The 12,453-nt window shown below is 43.6% G+C and overlaps 1 long non-coding RNA gene across 2 annotated transcripts; it reads left to right on the top strand.

Annotated features, from left to right (window-relative positions):
* Nucleotides 1-6,677: 6,677 nt before the first annotated feature.
* Gm29915 lies at nucleotides 6,678-11,849 on the top strand. 2 transcript variants are annotated; one of them, XR_871928.2, is made up of 3 exons: nucleotides 6,678-6,819; nucleotides 10,410-10,547; nucleotides 11,419-11,849. It is a non-coding gene; the product is annotated as a predicted gene, 29915 (long non-coding RNA). The 2 variants fall into 2 exon arrangements; XR_001779692.2 differs by having other exon boundaries at nucleotides 11,112-11,432.
* Nucleotides 11,850-12,453: the final 604 nt, after the last annotated feature.

The raw sequence follows: 12,453 nt of genomic DNA, 5'->3' as shown, positions 1-12,453 counted from the left end.
TCTCTAACCAGGAAGTCCTGCCCACTCCTCACACAATGATTGGTTCCTAGAAATCTTTATTCACTAGAGGGAAGGTCCACAGGAAGTCACCTGAGTAGCGAGTGATTCACTCCTCATTCCAGGCAGCCCCTCTTGGGGAAGCAGAATTAGAATCAAAATACAAACAGCAGCAGGGCTGTCCACAACAATCAAGTGTGTTTGGTTGCAGGTATATTAGTTAATAATTCTCATCATGTTTTATGCATTGTGAGTTTAAATTGCGATATCTTTTATTTTAAGCAATGCTTTCATATACTTAAATGTAATATTTGTGATGCTGGGGATTTAACTTGGGATCTTGCACATCCTTGATAAATGCTCTACCACTTAGCTATATTCTTGCTTCTATAAATATAATTTATTTTCAGTTTTCTGCAAAGTAAAAAAGATAAAAAAAAAAAAAAGTATCAGCCAGGATAAAAGATTTGTCTCTACCCAGCACCACTTCCATATCTAGGTCCACTGAGGCAGAAAAGAAGTCCCATAGTAGCAACACGGCATTGGATGCTTTCTTCCTTCTTTAACAATATTTAGCAAAATTTTTAGAATTTACTACTATGTGTTTTGACCATATTCACCATATCCACTATCTCTAGCTCCTCTAATAAGCATCCTCTTCACTCTCCTTACCCTTCCTACCCAACTTGGAGGTATTTTCCCCATCAGTCAAGTGTGTGTTTTCCAGTTAGTCTTCAGAATAGGGAGGCCCCGGCATCTCTGGGTTTCTCAAGCTTCCACCCGATCTTTCAGGAGTCTTGGGGCAGAGGGGTTGATATGGACATCCCACTTAGGGCTGAGCACTTGGCATCCTCTTACTCTCTGCACATTGACCAACTGGGGGATCTGTGTTAGTTGTCACCTACTGAAAGGAGAAACTTCTCTGGTTTGGATTGAATGATGCTCTGATTTATGGGAAGAGCAGTAAGTCCTTCGGAGCTGTTTTAAGACTATATTCATGGAGGCCATATCAGTGTCCATGAGCCATGCTGTAGGATTCCAGGACCTACTACAGCTGGCGTCTGTGTTGATGTCTGTGGGCAGTGTTACCATCAAAGGTCATGAAGATATCTGTGGTCTGTGCTGTTGCCTTAAGCCAATTTAATATTCACAGTGTCCATGGGCCACACTTCCACCATGGGCCATACTGTTCTGGGTGGCCTGTGCTGCCACCTGAGGCCCATACTGCACCAGAGGACATGTCTGGGTCTGTGGTCCTACTATAGCCAAGGACTGTGTTGATGTCCATGGTCCACACTACCACCAAAGGCCATGCAGATGTCTGTGGTCTCTGCTGCAACCTGTAGCCATGTGGATGTCTATAGGCCATGCTGCTGCCTAGATTCATATTGATGTGGGTGGCCTGTACTGCCACCTTGAGGTCATGTTGATGTCTGTGGTCCAGACAGCCCACAAGGACCCTGTCTGAGTCCATGGTTGTACTGCAGCAGGGGGCCATGTTCATGGTCTGCACTCTCACCAGATACTCATCAGGGTGGTAAATGTGAAACTTGCAAAGAATCAGTAAGAAATTTTAGGGGGGGCTATAACCACTTAACAGAATAATTATATTGGTTTCTCTTCTAAGACCTATGATCTACATAGCCACAGGGATATTAGACAGTTGGAATTTCCTAACTTTTATAGTGTGATAGTACACTGTCACCTAAATTTTTCTTTTTTTTTCTTTTCTTTTTTAAATCTTGACTCTATTTCTATGATGCAGTATTTTATGAGTGCCCTGATATCCCATGTTATTAATGTCTACCTCTTCCTCAAAAAGAAAGAAAGAAAGAAAGAAAGAAAGAAAGAAAGAAGGAAGGAAGGAAGGAAGGAAGGAAGGAAGGAAGGAAGGAAGGAAGGAAGGAAGGAAGGAGAAAGAAAAAACTTTCTTTATTCTGGAGTTAAACATCATGCCTGTCTTTGGAAAAGAACATTAAGTAGTTGCCCTCAGTTCCCACTGCAGAACATTCTAGGCTTAGATCCTACCTGAAGGTATTCCAAATTGATGAGAGGGACCAAGGAAAGTCATATCATCTCTTTTTTTCCCATTTTTATTAGGTATTTAGCTCATTTACATTTCCAATGCTATACCAAAAGTCCCCCATACCCACCCACCCCCACTCCCCTACCCACCCACTCCCCCTTTTTGGCCCTGGCGTTCCCCTGTACTGGGGCATATAAAGTTTGCAAGTCCAATGGGCCTCTCTTTGCAGTGATGGCCGACTAGACCATCTTTTTTTTTTTTTTTTTTGTCATATCATCTCTTATGCTTTCAGTAACAACTGAGTCCATTTGTGCTCTCTGTTTTCCCCACAAGCCCACTTTATGGATGCATGACCAGCCCACTTTCAGGAACGACAGAGTTGGCTGATGGGAAGGCAGGGAGCTGCAGCACACACACCTACACTGTACAGCTACATTCTTCTCACTTTTCAAAAACAGTAACTGGGGTGTGGGGTGTAGCTGAAAATCTTTGTAGAGTAAACAGGTGCAATTCTCAGACTTCCTTGTAGCTACAAATCAAATTTGTGACCCAAGAAATGCAAGGAGAAAATCTGCATGCCTGCTAGGAAGTGCTTTTACAAAGGTATGCCCTTCTCCTTTTTTTTCTCCTTAAGGGTTTCAGTGTGGAAACACTGTTGGGGCAGTAGTCGCCATGTTGGGTTATGAGATAAATTTAGGAACATCATGTGGCAGGAGTTTTTGCTGCACTGTTTTGGCTCCCGGCAGATCACACGATCACACACACACACACACACACACACACACACACACACACACACACACATTAGCTTGTTTTTTTAACATGCCTTACTAGCTCAGTGGTTGGGCACTTCTAAGCCTTCCAGGACTATCATTCTCTTCCCTCCAGTACTCCTGGGTCAACACCTTCTAAATCTAATTTTAACTTTGCTTCCCTGTTACGTTCTGTGATGCCCATTGGTCTTTGCTGCCCAAGACACTTCTGGGCAGCCCTTCGGGGAGCTCTTACTCTTTACTTCTACATTTCAGATGGTTCCCCCCTCCAGCTCTAAATCTGCCTATGTCTCCCCGGTCATGCAGATTCTCCTTTCCTTCTCCTGCATCTTAGCCTGTGCAACTCTAAGGCTCCTGCCCCAGCTCCTTTTGCCCAGCCATTGGTTGTATGGCAATTCTTTATTACCAATCAAATCCAGCTATGGGGCAAGCTTTCTTTAACTTTGCAGGACACTGCAAACAGGGTTATTTGGCTAAAGCAATTAGCGAGAGAACATCAGCCACTAAAATGTCAACCATTTCTACTTTTCAAAGCAAAAAAATTGGAGTCAAGAGAGGAAGGGTGGGGTAGTTGACTGACTGGCATTTTGTAGAAAAGAAAAATAAACTGCTAGTTTATCTAAATTCAGGGTTTTGAAGGTTGTTTTTTTCACAGCTACATCTAATCCTAACAAGATGAGATGCAAGGGAAAGACACATGAGGTAGATTTACCGTTAGGAGAACTGCTCTGTCTTCACAAGGACTTAAAGGACACAGTCACCTCCTAAAGAATTTTGTTTCTCTCATGTCTTTCTGTTTAATCTTCTTACCCACATAGACAGCCCAGAAATCTGTACATCATTACTGACTAATACCCCGCATATACAAAATGTGATTAAGATATGAAGTCATGCTTTTTTTGTCAGAATAATATTTAGGGCTAGCTATTCTGGGAATTCTTAGCAGAACGTAGGCATTGTTGGCTTATAATGAAATCAATTAGTAAATCAAGTGCCTCTGATTAAAGGTCTATTAAATGAAAAGAAGATGTTCGTGGATGTAGCCCAGCTTCTGGAGCCTTTCCATCAGCATCCTGTCTCTGCAGCATCAGAATGAGGTCATCGGGTATGGTCATCTGTCCGCTCATGTACTCGGTAAATGTTTTCTGGGTACATATTTAACCAGGCACTGTTCTAGACAATGATGATGAGGACTGTCAGGGTTACCATTCCCGTTGACTTCACAGTCTAATCGGGACATAAATGGTTAAACATGGAGACTAGAAAGGAAAAACAAAGAAGCAAAATAAACCTGGCACTGAGTATGACCAAGAAGAAACTAAGTTTTATGAAGAGCTATTATGAAAGAGGTTTTAAGGGAGGCTGGTTAAAACAAGAGAGGACTTATTGAACATAGAGACTCTGTATTGAAAACTGAAGTTTACAAATAAGCAGATTCGGGAGCAAAAGGGGGTTTCGAATAGAAAGAACCCCTGTATATGAAATCTCGAGGGTAGAGTTAAATGGGACAGTTCTCAGGAACATTCAGGAGTATACCTAAAGGTACTTGTACCTAGGGGAGGAGAGAAAAGTGTGAGTTGGGGTGAGATGACCAGCCACTGTTCACACAACTGAACTGATGTACCATAATCAGTGGCACACTAGGGCAAGCTTAGCTAGGCTTTGAAGAGCTAACTTTTCAAACATTTGGTAAGCCTGATCCTAACTATAATTGTGACTTAAAGATTAATTACATAAACTCACAGTTGAGTAAAGCATATTTATCAAAAATATGAGACTCAACCCTGAAGTGGAAGTTTCTAGATACGTCAGGTGATACATACTCATGCTGTATTTTACTGAGACAAGACCCGTGAGAGGACACGTGATGTTTGGACTCAGCAGACAGTGATGGATCTTGCATAGATAGTTTTGCAACACTTTGTTGGTCTCGTGTCTTCATTTTTGCTGATCTTCACTTTGTTGAGAGAGGCATGGCAGAGAACTTCTCCTGGCATCTCGGTTGGACCTGGTGGGTCCTGCTGACTTATGCCAATCAGGTGGAGGCCTGGCTGTTTCTGCTAGATAGTGCCACTACTGCTGACTCATGTTTGGTATCCTGACACTGCTGAATTGGTGTAGGAAGCCGCCCTCACATTCGCCGTTGCAAGATGGCGCTGACATCCTGTGTTCTAAGTGGTAAACAAATAATCTGCGCATGTGCCAAGGGTAGTTTTCCACTACATGTGCTCTGCCTTCCCCGTGACGACAACTCGGCCGATGGGCTGCAGCCAATCAGGGAGTAATACGTCCTAGGTGGAGAATAATTCTCCTTAAAAAGGGACGGGGTTTCCCCATTCTCTCTCTTGCTCTGGCTCTTGCTTCTTGCTCCTGAAGATGTAAGCAACAAAGCTCTTGCGCTCTTGCGCTCTTGCTTTTGCTCTTGCTTTTGCTCTTGCTCTCTTGCGCTCTTGCACTCTGGCTCCTAAAGATGTAAGCAATAGAGCTCTTGCTCTGGCTCTTGCTTCTTGCTCCTGAAGATGTAAGCAACAAAGCTCTTGCGCTCTTGCACTCTTGCTTTTGCTCTTGCTTTTGCTCTTGCTCTCTTGTGCTCTTGCGCTCTGGCTCCTAAAGATGTAAGCAATAGAGCTCTTGCTCTCTTGCACTCTTGCTCCTGAAGATGTAAGCAATAAAGTTTTGCCGCAGAAGATTCCGGTTTGTTGCGTTCTTCCTGGCCGGTCGCGTGAACGCGGGTAAGAAATTGGGCTGCTGGTATCATGACAACAGAGATTGATACTGCCCCCCCCCCCAATTACCTCTAAACAGGTCCACACCCCCTTGTCCTATTTACCATCTTTTCTCTCCTGCCTTTGGACAGTGAGCTAAATGGAGATGGGGGTAGAAGCGTTGGAGAACCCTTATTAAAAGTAGGTTTAAAAAATCTAAGCCTAAAGAACCCATTACTAATACTTCATTATATTTTATTACCACCCATACTCATAAAGTTGTTTATATAGTAGAGATACTGCACGATATGCTCTTGAACGTCACTTCTCACCCATTACATTTCTCACACCCGGGGGCTGCACAGACTCTCAGAGCCAGATGGTTGGTTGAGGTAAGGATACATTTCATTCATGTTTAGTGGGTGTGTTAAGTCATTTCATGGACAGTTATGTGAATCTGGGCATTCGGGGATAAAAATGGCTCCTGAAGAATCTGACCATCAGATTTTACAGTCTTGAGGAAGTCTTCTGTTCTACACCATCCAGTTTTAACAAATTCCTGGCCAGAATTTTTGTGAGGAGTGTTCTTGTTTGTTTGTTTGTTTTGTTTTTTGTTTTTTGTTCAGTGTTTAGGAACTTTATTTTTCTTCCTTTTATTCCCCTTTGCTCGGGTGTCTGAAAAGCATCTTAGGATGACTCAGTGGTGGTTCCAACCCCCTCAGTGGCCTGTGCTGTAGAAGCTGCAGGGAGTTCTCAGTGGCTGACTGGGCACCCCTGTCTTCAGTAGAATGTGTACAGTGGGTACTAGCACACCCTCAGACTGGCCAGTCACCTCTGACTGAGCAACAGCTGAACTCAGGAGCTGGCGTGGACTATTTGCCCTGAGATTCCTCCTTTGACTCCAGTCTTTTCAGCATCAGCCTGCTCCTCTTCAATCTCCCCAGGTCTCTGTAGAAGCAGAGATCGGCCATATCCTCCGGGTGCTCACAGGAGATAGTGCCATGCATGCAGAGTACTCCCCAGGCCAAGATCCACCACATCAGTCCCATAGAGTGAGCTCCCTTGTTGCATGGAACGGCAATGTCCACGTAGTATAGAGAGTCTGTGTTATACAGAGCAATGGTAGACAGGTTGACATAAGCCTCTGGGAGCGATGGCTGGTGGTCTGCTCTGGAATCAATCACCACGGTTTTTTTTTAAAGATCTACTACTGCATCTGAAAGTCAAGATTGGTGACACCTAAGTGAGCTCCTGTGGAATGAAATCTGAAGACATCCTCCTTCTTGATCTCCATGACAACAAGAGCTCCAGACATTGTGTAAAGTAGTTCCATTTAAATTTAAATACAGGAATAAATTTAAATACAGGAATAAAAAAGTAATGCCATGAAGAATTGTCCCTGGGCAGCACAGAAAAGGTCAGGGGAGGTATTCTTGATAATAAAGCATAAACAAATATAGATACACTCTTCTATTTTATTTTTCTCTTGTTATGATCAAGGAGATAAATACCATGGCAACTTGAGGAAGAGAATTCAAGAGGATCTGAAGGAATGGGTAGACTTTTCTCAGTATCCTTATTTGGACTGACATCATATTTAGAGGAACAGATTAGGTAAAAGGATATATACTAAATGGGGATTTATTAGATTGGCTTACACTGTGTGTGCGGATAGTCCAATAATGGATACCTCATACTGGAGAGGCCAAGAATCTGGTAGCTTCTCAAAACAGAAAGCTAGGTGCCCCAGCAATCCCAGCATAGTGCTGAAAGCTCAGAGGATTCATGAAGAGCTGCTGGTCTTCAGGCCATGCTGGAATACCAAAGAAGCTGGGATCTGGTGTCAGCAAAGGTATGCAGCATCAACAAGGCATATGAACTCGCTGGTGAGAAGGAAGACAAAGTTCCCTTTTATCTCCCTTTATGTGGGCTGCCACAGGAAAGTGGCATCACCATCTAGGATTGGTCCTTCTCACTTCAAATAATCGGATTCAGGAACATCCCTCACACAAGTGCCAGGTGTCTTGCCTTTTTTATTAATCTCAGATTCATTTATGTTGACAACTAAGATCAAACATCACAGAAGAGTAGCGCCTAACACATTGTGCCAATCAGGTGCTTAAAGGATCTGATTCGCTGAGCAAAATGAAGTCATTGGTGAATGTCTCAGTCTTGAGTGCCTCTGAGAATCAGAACTATGAACCATGAAATTGAGGGCCTTTGGTGAAGGGGTGGGAGATAAATGGGACAAAGTTCACCATAGAGTCAAGATATGAGAACCTTTCTTTTGGGGTGAAACTAAAGAGCCATTTTTATTTTCTTGTTTTGTGAGCATAGTTGTGGTTTAATAAAGATATTGCATCTATGATGCAGGCTTAAGCATGGGATCAAGAGATAGATTTGATGGAAACATCCTATTTAGGACTGTGTGTTCCAAGGTCTCTCACTCTTTGCTAATGTCTGGCTGTGGGTCTCTATATCTGTTCCTGTCTACTGTAGGAGGGAGTTTCTTTGACAATGGCTGAACAAGGCACTGATTTATGAGAATAGTAAAATATCATTAGGAGTCATTTTATCACTACAGTTTTCTTGGAACCAACAGACCAAAAACAAAACAGTAGTATTTGGCTTTCCCCTAAGCTCCCAGGGCTATCTAGTTTTAGATTCTTGGTCACCCAAGCAATGTTGGGGATGTGGTTTATAACTCGTGGAATAGGCCTTGAGTCAAATAAGTTTTTGTTGTTTACAAATTGTTTAAAAATCTCTCCACTCAGACCTCAGAGAACCATGAAGAGAAGGCAGAAACAGTGTAAGAGCCAGAGGGGAAAAGGACATCATGAAAACAAGCCCCTCCAAATCAAGATCTTCATAATGCTACGATGATTTAATACAGTTCCTCATATTGTGGTGACCGCCAATCACAAGAGTATTTATTATTGCTACTTCATAACTGTAGTTTTACTACAGTACAGCGCTGCAGTTATGAATTGCAGTGAAAACATCTGACATGCACAAAGGTCATTCGATTCTCAAAGGACTTACAACTCCCCAATTAAGAACCTCTGCTCTAAATCTCCATGGGCAAAGCTCTTATGCACTCACAGAGAGTAAAGCAGTATGCACAGGGTCTGAACAGGTCTGCCTCAGTTCATAGTGTGAACAGTCTGTGTTCATATTACAGCTTCCCGTTTGGTGTTCTTATGGGATTCCTGAGTGAGTAAGCCACTGGATTCCTGATTTTCATTCTTTTGGGGCTCTTTCCTTCTGTTGGTTTGTCTGTCCAACTCTAAATTGATAGGTTTTTGTCTTTAATCTTACTATGTTTTATTTTGTCATATTTTTAAAAACATGAATGAATGAATGCCCTTGCCACTGGAGTAAACGTTAACAATTGAACTGTCACTTATACTGGCTAGGAGACAGAAAAATCCATATATGGTGACACTAGGTACATCAACTACTTCACGACAGGACTCATGCTCAGGCAGAGTTGCCCAGCGTAGAAGGTGCTCCACAGGCTTCTTCTCTGTGTGTTTTATTTGGTTATAGTTTAGTGGAACGTTTGGGGGATATTTTTTCTTGGTTTGGGCGGAGATTCTATTATTGTATTGGGCTTTTGAGACAGAATGTAAAGTCGAGTGGGTAGAGGTGGAAGGCGAGGATCTGGGACTTGGGGGAGGGGACAAGTGTGATCAAAATATATTTAAATATAAAATTTGTTTTAAATGATGCAAATAAAATATAGTAAAAATAAAACATAATAAAATGGAGAGAGAAAGAGAAATGCCCATAATGGAGGATGAGGTACTGAAGAGTGTGGACGTGGTTTCTCTAGAGATGACTCCAGGAAAGGTTGGCGGTTATAAATCTACAGGGTAATCTTGATTAAGCTTCTCTGAACTGAGTTGCAAAGGAACCTAATGGGAAGAAAGTAGTGGATGCTGGAAAGAGATCGAGTAGGGATGTGGATAGAGAGGAGCCTGAGGATGATGTCATAGCCAGGCCAAGAAGTAGCCTCCACTGGACGACTCAGTGGAGTGCAAGTGAAGGCAAGAACGAGATATCCCTAACATGGAGCAAGCTGTCTGTTGGCCTCTTTCCCTCTGATTCAGGTTTCTGACCAATTACTAGGGCCATTAGGAAAATCCATCTCCAAAATACCGTACCCATTTCCCCTGCCCTCAAACCACCAGGGTACCTGACCTTGCAGGACAAATACAAATCTCTTATTAGGAAAGATTCGGCCTTCACTGATTGTCACTGCCCTCCCACTTGGCGTGCTTCAAGTGAGGCAGTTCCCATCCTTGGCTTAGGAAATGTGGCTTGTTGTGAGAACACATAGAAAATGTGTCTAGTCATATTTGGGTAGGCATGAGATGAAGCTTCCAAGTCCGACTGCTAAGCACACCTCACGTGTTCAGAGAGATGGCTCACTCAGTCTATAAAGCTCTTGCAGCTCAAAGATGTGGAGCCAAGTTCAGAACAGCAAAAGTAAAATAAAATAAAAACCAGTCACAGTAGTGGTAGGGAGAAAGGGAAGAGAAAGATTCTTGGAGCTCAATGGCCAGAAGGTCTCACCAAATGGATGAGCTAATGACTCAGTGAGAGATACTGCGTCAAAAATTAAGGGGGAGCCTGACTGATGAAGAAGGTGTCCTCTGGCTTCCAGGCACATATACACACATATGCACATGTGTACACACATACGAGAGAGAGGGGGAGAGAGAGAGAGAGAGAGAGAGAGAGAGAGAGAGAGAGAGAAAGAGAGAGAGAATCTTAGATATAGTAATGTGGCCATCCTAATGGATGGGACCCATACCTCATGGTGCTCTATGGTTAAACTGCATTGCACAAAGAAGAATTAATTAATTGAACTGAGTGATGTGGAATTACATTTTTTCATTACAGATTTTCCCTTCCACGGTTCCTGCTTCATTTTAACAAATGACCAGCAGGTGGCAGGCGACCCACACGTCGCGCAAAGGAAGACACGTCAATTAATTACCAGGTCCTCGAATTCGGGATGAGAAACCAGTCTAGTTACATGTGAGTATCCTGTTTCTCTAGCAAAGCTGTGGTGAGCAATGGTGTTTCATTCCATTGCACGCTAGTCACGATGCACCAAAGACCTGGCATTTACCCTGGTCCCTAGCACTAACCATTTGACTCCAGAATACCTTCTGACTAGCAGGACCCATAATTTGAGCACCACCTTCATTGCCCACACAATGAAGGCGGAGGAGGGTGATGTCATTTGCCCCTGGAGGTTATTTTAGAAAAAAGACTAGCAAAAAAAAATTAATATATGTATGAGTTCAAAGGGGAACATGACTGTCACTAGAGGGTTGTGTGGTCCAGTTTGTATTTTCTACACTGTCAGAACATCTGCTTAAGAGAGAGACTCTAGGTAATTTGAGAATGCATGCAATTGTAACTCATTGATTTTACCTGAAATTTACATGTGTGTGTGTGGGGGGGGTGGTATTCGGGTATGTTGGGGGTGGAGTCTAGAGATAAAAGGAAGATGGAGGAACAGGGCCGCTGCCCTTTGTTGCCCTGCTGCGTCTTAACAGACTTTCTTCCCTTCTACGATGACTATTCCAACTACAGCTTCACGGGAAGCAGCGACTGTGACCTGCTGTCCTCCTTTCAAACTTGCCACAGTTCTGTTAGAGCAATGATTATAGCAGCTTAAATCGACTTTCCGATTAAATAGGATTTTCTCACACTTGACAGGACTGAAGTGTGCATCTTGCTGCATGTGTCAGTGTGAGTGTTATATTTATCACACATCTCTTGTGGGTTCTGTGTGCTTGGCAGTGTCGGGATTTTATAAAGAGTAAGCCCTTAAATCTTGTCTTTGTTGCTGTTTGAGGTTTCATGAACATGAAATATCCATGTTAAAATTACCCCCTAGGAAGGATTGCAGGGACGGGCGTGAAGGAGGTCCCAAAGGGATAGAAACTCCACAGGAAGACCAACAGAGTCAACTAACCTGGGCCCTTGGGGCTCTTAGAAACTGAACCACCAACCAAAGACCATACACAGGCTGGACCTAGGCTTCCATGAACGTATGTAGCAGACATACAGCTTGATCTTTGTGTGGGTCCCAAACAACTGGAGCAAGGGCTCCTCCAAAGCTGTTGCCTGTCCGTGGGATGTGTTCTTCTAGCTGGGCTGTCTTGTTTGGCCTCAGTGGGAGAGGATGCGTGGAAATCTGCAGAGACTTAATATATCAGGGTGTGGGGAAACCCAAAGGGGATCCACCCACCCAGAGGAGAAGGAGAGAGGGGATGGGAAGGGTGACTGAGAGAGGAGCAGTGTGCAGAATGTAAAGTGAATAAATGAAAAACAAAAAATAAAATTAAAAACTTACCCTTGAATCCATGCATGAGCGAGCGAGCGAGCAAGTACACACACACACACACTGAAAATTGACTGGCTTCTGTCTCTTGCTTGTGCTACAAATGGGCCTATGGAAGAGCGGCCCAGAAGAACCAGGCAGGCAAGATTGATGTAACTGGCCTGCTTGTGCCTCCTCTGAAACCTATTACTTACCAGTAAACTTTCCATTTGGCCCTCAGGAGCAGCATTCAGGTTTGCCTGAAGTGGAGAGAGTGGAGAGCCCACTAACTGATAAGCTAAGGAACTCCCAGGCTGCACCACAAGGAGTCAGTCTGAGTCTGGACTTTGGGGAAGTGCTGATGGACATAGGACGCGTGGCCACACAATGGGGACACACGACTGACCTCAGACACTTAGGTTAACTGTCCCACCTTTCAGGGGGGCTGTAGGAGCAGATCGGGAACTCCTGGGAGCCAGGCGCCCCTGTTCTTCATCCACCAGAAGGTTCCCCTAGCCCCTTGAATCTGGAAGCATCTGCAGGCTTGCAGAAACTCCGGATTTCCTGAGCTTTCCAGTTCTACTCTAAGGATATGAGCTAGGGTTCATT

This window comes from Mus musculus, chromosome 10 (assembly GCF_000001635.26).
Source record: "Mus musculus strain C57BL/6J chromosome 10, GRCm38.p6 C57BL/6J".
Lineage (NCBI taxonomy): Eukaryota > Metazoa > Chordata > Mammalia > Rodentia > Muridae > Mus > Mus musculus.
Note: the sequence above shows the minus strand (reverse complement) of the source record. Positions and strands in the feature narration are given on the sequence as shown.